Source organism: Bufo gargarizans, chromosome 4, assembly GCF_014858855.1.
Source record: "Bufo gargarizans isolate SCDJY-AF-19 chromosome 4, ASM1485885v1, whole genome shotgun sequence".
In the NCBI taxonomy this organism is placed as follows: Eukaryota; Metazoa; Chordata; class Amphibia; order Anura; family Bufonidae; genus Bufo; species Bufo gargarizans.
The window spans coordinates 539,162,669-539,169,441 of record NC_058083.1 but is presented as its reverse complement, the minus strand read 5'-3'; positions in this window follow the sequence as shown (position 1 = coordinate 539,169,441).

Here is a 6,773-nt window from a genome sequence, read left to right as displayed (position 1 = left end):
CTTCTGATCCTCTGACAGGGTCAATCAGCTAGCAAGGCTAGATCCAGGATACCATCTTAGAAGGTTATTAGCAGGAAGGTTTACCTGTGTCCATTCTACAAGAGCCATCTCCACTTCATGGGCAAAATTTGATGAAATTCTGCTCCAGTACATCTGTCAATCAAAGACGAGCACTCACCGATTTGTAGAAAAGGTATTCTTTAATCCAGAGTTGGAGGGGGGTGCATGGAGTGCAAACACAGCATCAAGCGACAGCCGTTTCGCGCGTATGTGCGCTTCTTCTGGCTTTCCACCATTGAAAGGGGTCGCAGCACCTATAAGTGTGCACAGGAAGCCGCATCATCGCAGTAATTACTTAGTCAACACCTGAGGTTCAACAACGAACGACAGGAGTTGTTAATCGAGGGCGGGACCCTTCACTGGTGTAACGTGCGTGTGCAAATACATCGCCAATAAAAACAATATAAGTACGTAAAATACAATTAATACAAGAATGCTTCATTACTATAATACACTCATATCTATTTTTTCATTTAATCCCAGCGGACCCAATGCATCCGTGCGTAGGATCCACCTCGTTTCTCTTCTCAGAAGCTCCCTCTCCCTGTCACCACCTCTCTCAGTGCGATTAACTATTTCAAGACCGGCAAAGGTTAATACGCTGGGATTTCCATTATGTGCCCTGTTCACATGATCTATTAACCGCGGGACCCCCTTCCCTGTTTTTAAGGAGTTCAGGTGTTCGCGGAATCTTTCAAATAAACAGCGGATGGTTTTTCCGATGTAGAAGCGTCCGCATCTACATAAAATAATATAAACCACAGATTTGCTGCGGCAGGTAATACGTGGAAAGACTCTGTGTTCTATCCCTGCAACAGAGATCACTTGCAATTGGGAATTAAAGCTGCAGAAGGAGCAGCTTCTGCAACTCCTATCCCCCTTTGGTCTCTGTTCAGACAGCCATGTGGACCAGTTGTCTCTTCTCCCTTTACAACACACTGCCACTGGGGAGTCAGACTGACTGTCTCGACTCTCAGTAATGCTGCCTTGTGCTGGGTAGTGGGTGCAACCATCTCCACTCCCAGTGATGCTGGTTGCTGCAGGGACGGGGGACCGACAATCTCTACTCCTGTAGAGAGACCAGTTGTCATCTCTCCCTGTAAGACATACTGTCACTGGGGAGCAGGACCAACTATCCCTACTCCATAAAACTCCGGCTGCCGTTGGGGATCTGTGCCGACCACCCAGCATCCCTGTAGGGCCGGTGGAGAGATCTCTGTCCTATCTCCACCTGCCATATGGGGTTCCCCCCAGGACAAATCTATGAGGTCCCCTACCTCCGCAGCTGGTATTGAAGCAGGGGATACTTCCGTTGGGTCTTCCCAGCTGTAGGGTTGTAGGTCTGGGACTGACAGCCAGCTCTTTGGCAGTGTATATTGAGGCTGAATTGAGCTGAAGAAGTATTGGTAATCCTGCTCCAGCTCCCACTCCATTGTCACTAGAGATGCTAGGTCTTGTCTCACCTCTCTCGCTGTAGCCCAATCATGCATAGCCTCCCTGTAGTCATGGATATCCCAGAACCGGAACTCTCCAGCATCTCCGAACTCCGGTTCTTCGAAGGCCTCAAACAAAAGGCCAGGGCCATCATAATCCTCACCCTCTGGTCTGTTGTGCTCAGCCATCCAGTAGGAATGCCGAATCACGTACCACCAGAGTGCCTGGAAGGCGTAGTCTAGCCAAAGCTCCTTCCATACCAGGCTATCGAGTTCTGTCACCCACTCTTCCAGGGGCTGCTCTCCCAGAAGGGGTATTCGCAGGGCCACTCGCATCTGCGACCGCTGCTCCTCACTGGGGAGACTCTCACCCCGCCGACGCTGTACGTCTTCCAGGGCCTCGTGTCAGATGCCTTTCCGTACTGCATCCCTCCAGTCCAGGTCATCCTCCTCCTCATAGTGGAACGCTGTTCGGGAACAAACTGGTTCCATACTGCTGTAGCCAGGGGCGCTGTACGGGGACAAGTGTTGCCCTCAATTTTGTAAATCCACGAACGGTGTCTCCTCTCACTAGGACGCCATCCCACTGCTGCCACAGCTATAACGAATCTCCTGGCACCCCGACTGGGTACCTCCGTTAATGGATGCTCCTAGTGCTTCCCGAGGGCTCCAAGCACACCGCTCGACACCGTAACCACCAAAGGATCAGATAAGTCTTTTACTATATTGTGTTTCTTTGCTGGCTTGATTCTAAGTGACCCTGACTCCATCCGTATTAAGTGCAGGGAGCCGGTGGTCTTGTCCCCTCACTATTATAGGGTTTTCAGGTGTCACACAGGATTAGGTACGCGAGCATGCAATAGTCTACCATACAAACCCTTGCATGTGCATAGCAGTCAGGGAGAGCTCTTAGGGTTTTCTAGGGCTCACCTTTAAGCGCCTTCATTTGGGATCAAGCCAGTCGCTTGTTTATTTATATGTTCCAGCTATCTGCTAACTTCATCCGTGACATTTTCTCCCAGTTTATTTTCCAAGTCCAGACAGTGTAGGGCTGTGATTGATAACCTCTGGCACTCCAACTGTGGTAAAACTACAACTCCCAATATGTCCACTTGCTTGGCTGAGTGGAGCATGCTGGGAGTCGTAGTTTTACCACAGCAGAAGTGCCGGAGGTTAGCCATCACTGGTGTAGAGGAAGAGGTCTGTCATCTTATAGATGTTAAAAGAGTGGTAAATACTTACCTCCTAAGGACTTCTGATCCTCTGACAGGGTCAATCAGCTAGCAAGGCTAGATCCAGGATACCATCTTAGAAGGTTATTAGCAGGAAGGTTTACCTGTGTCCATTCTACAAGAGCCATCTCCACTTCATGGGCAAAATTTGATGAAATTCTGCTCCAGTACATCTGTCAATCAAAGACGAGCACTCACCGATTTGTAGAAAAGGTATTCTTTAATCCAGAGTTGGAGGGGGGTGCATGGAGTGCAAACACAGCATCAAGCGACAGCCGTTTCGCGCGTATGTGCGCTTCTTCTGGCTTTCCACCATTGAAAGGGGTCGCAGCACCTATAAGTGTGCACAGGAAGCCGCATCATCGCAGTAATTACTTAGTCAACACCTGAGGTTCAACAACGAACGACAGGAGTTGTTAATCGAGGGCGGGACCCTTCACTGGTGTAACGTGCGTGTGCAAATACATCGCCAATAAAAACAATATAAGTACGTAAAATACAATTAATACAAGAATGCTTCATTACTATAATACACTCATATCTATTTTTTCATTTAATCCCAGCGGACCCAATGCATCCGTGCGTAGGATCCACCTCGTTTCTCTTCTCAGAAGCTCCCTCTCCCTGTCACCACCTCTCTCAGTGCGATTAACTATTTCAAGACCGGCAAAGGTTAATACGCTGGGATTTCCATTATGTGCCCTGTTCACATGATCTATTAACCGCGGGACCCCCTTCCCTGTTTTTAAGGAGTTCAGGTGTTCGCGGAATCTTTCAAATAAACAGCGGATGGTTTTTCCGATGTAGAAGCGTCCGCATCTACATAAAATAATATAAACCACAGATTTGCTGCGGCAGGTAATACGTGGAAAGACTCTGTGTTCTATCCCTGCAACAGAGATCACTTGCAATTGGGAATTAAAGCTGCAGAAGGAGCAGCTTCTGCAACTCCTATCCCCCTTTGGTCTCTGTTCAGACAGCCATGTAGACCAGTTGTCTCTTCTCCCTTTACAACACACTGCCACTGGGGAGTCAGACTGACTGTCTCGACTCTCAGTAATGCTGCCTTGTGCTGGGTAGTGGGTGCAACCATCTCCACTCCCAGTGATGCTGGTTGCTGCAGGGACGGGGGACCGACAATCTCTACTCCTGTAGAGAGACCAGTTGTCATCTCTCCCTGTAAGACATACTGTCACTGGGGAGCAGGACCAACTATCCCTACTCCATAAAACTCCGGCTGCCGTTGGGGATCTGTGCCGACCACCCAGCATCCCTGTAGGGCCGGTGGAGAGATCTCTGTCCTATCTCCACCTGCCATATGGGGTTCCCCCCAGGACAAATCTATGAGGTCCCCTACCTCCGCAGCTGGTATTGAAGCAGGGGATACTTCCGTTGGGTCTTCCCAGCTGTAGGGTTGTAGGTCTGGGACTGACAGCCAGCTCTTTGGCAGTGTATATTGAGGCCGAATTGAGCTGAAGAAGTATTGGTAATCCTGCTCCAGCTCCCACTCCATTGTCACTAGAGATGCTAGGTCTTGTCTCACCTCTCTCGCTGTAGCCCAATCATGCATAGCCTCCCTGTAGTCATGGATATCCCAGAACCGGAACTCTCCAGCATCTCCGAACTCCGGTTCTTCGAAGGCCTCAAACAAAAGGCCAGGGCCATCATAATCCTCACCCTCTGGTCTGTTGTGCTCAGCCATCCAGTAGGAATGCCGAATCACGTACCACCAGAGTGCCTGGAAGGCGTAGTCTAGCCAAAGCTCCTTCCATACCAGGCTATCGAGTTCTGTCACCCACTCTTCCAGGGGCTGCTCTCCCAGAAGGGGTATTCGCAGGGCCACTCGCATCTGCGACCGCTGCTCCTCACTGGGGAGACTCTCACCCCGCCGACGCTGTACGTCTTCCAGGGCCTCGTGTCCCTACTCCATAAAACTCCGGCTGCCGTTGGGGTCCCGCGGTTAATGTGGAGCGTGTTGTCTCGTCTCTTCCTGGATGTGTTGGTGTCTGTGGTGGGGGGGGAGTTGGTGACGGAGGGATTTCGTTAGCCGACCGCCGCCAACTCCCTCCTCCACTTCTCTAGTTATCACCCAAATACAGTGAAAAAAAAATCGGTGCCTTATGGCCAATTTAGACGACTTGCGCGTATAAATACTACCCCACCGAGCTATGAAAAACAGGCGCTGGATTTGCGCGAGAGGCTGAGACGTAGAGGTTATCCCTCAGATTTGTTAAATGAAGCGATGCTCAAAGCGTCAAGAGTACACCAGACCGAATTGAGGGAGGGCACAACTGCAACAAAATCCCCCCCCCCCCCACCTTTTGCTTTCTCCTTTAAATTCAGTCCTATGGCAGAGAGAATAAAACAGGTCATAGGAAAAAACTGGAATATTTTAGTGAGGGATGAATCACCAAAACAACTTAAAGACACAAAACCAGTGATAGCGTTTAGAAAGTGTCCCACAATACGTGATCAAGTAGTAACCGGTCACTACAGAAAAAAACGCTCCACATGGCTGTCTGAACAGAGACCAAAGGGGGATAGGAGTTGCAGAAGCTGCTCCTTCTGCAGCTTTAGTTCCCAATTACAAGTGATCTCTGTTGCAGGGATAGAACACAAAGTCTTTCCACGTATTACCTGCCGCAGCAAATCTGTGGTTTATATTATTTTATGTAGATGCGGACGCTTCTACATTGGTAAAACCATCCGCTGTTTATTTGAAAGATTCCGCGAACACCTGAACTCCTTAAAAACAGGGAAGGGGGTCCCGCGGTTAATAGATCATGTGAACAGGGCACATAATGGAAATCCCAGCGTATTAACCTTTGCCGGTCTTGAAATAGTTAACCGCACTGAGAGAGGTGGTGACAGGGAGAGGGAGCTTCTGAGAAGAGAAACGAGGTGGATCCTACGCACGGATGCATTGGGTCCGCTGGGATTAAAGGAAAAAATAGACATGAGTGTATTATAGTAATGAAGCATTCTTGTATTAATTGTATTTTACGTACTTATATTGTTTGTATTGGCGATGTATTTGCACACGCACGTTACACCAGTGAAGGGTCCCGCCCTCGATTAACAATCCCTGTCGTTCGTTTGAACCTCAGGTGTTGACTAAGTAATTACTGCGATGATGCGGCTTCCTGTGCACACTTATAGGTGCTGCGACCCCTTTCAATGGTGGAAAGCCAGAAGAAGCGCACATACGCGCAAAACGGCTGTCGCTTGATGCTGTGTTTGCACTCCATGCACCCCCCTCCTGCTCTGGATTAAAGAATACCTTTTCTACAAATCGGTGAGTGACGCTCGCTTTTGTTTCTCTCCTTTGAAGATTACTTTGCACATGCATTGCTGCTACAGGATGAGCACCACCGCAAGGCACCACTCCTCGGCACTCACTCCATATAGCACATAGGCTGGTGTAGTGCCACTGATATGCCTTTTCTATAGTTTTACATGAACATCTGTCAATCTGCTTCATCGACCATTATAGGCTGGATGTCTCAGCCTTCAGCTCTAGGGTCTTTAATAAGGCAATATCTTCTCTCCCGACCCCTGTATGACTCCCGGGTGCTGCTGAGGATGAACAGGAAGAGTGATATTTACTTACCTGAAATTCCCTTTTCCTCAAGTCCGAGGCAGCCCCATTTTCCCTCCCATTACATTTCTTCATCAGTTACGGAGATTGTTCATTCACACTTTTTTTGCTGGGTGGGTGGGATTATATAGGGGTGGTCTGTTTAACTGTTTACATGCTGCTTTACTATGTTCTGCCCCTTAGGCATAGATGGATAAAACCTTGTGTGCTGCCTTGGACTTGAAGAGAAGGAAATTTCCCTCATATTCTTAATTGGGTCTTTATTACTTAGCAACCTCATCACTGCTGATTAATGTCTTCTGCTCTGTCCAGCGGAGAACATCTTTAACCCATGCTGTCCTGCCTGAGGACATCCACCAAACACTATTCTCAATAGACTTTATGTGATTTCAACTTTGAGGTAAACAAGATATATACTACTGTGTTAAGTCGATGAGGAGACCACAAGAT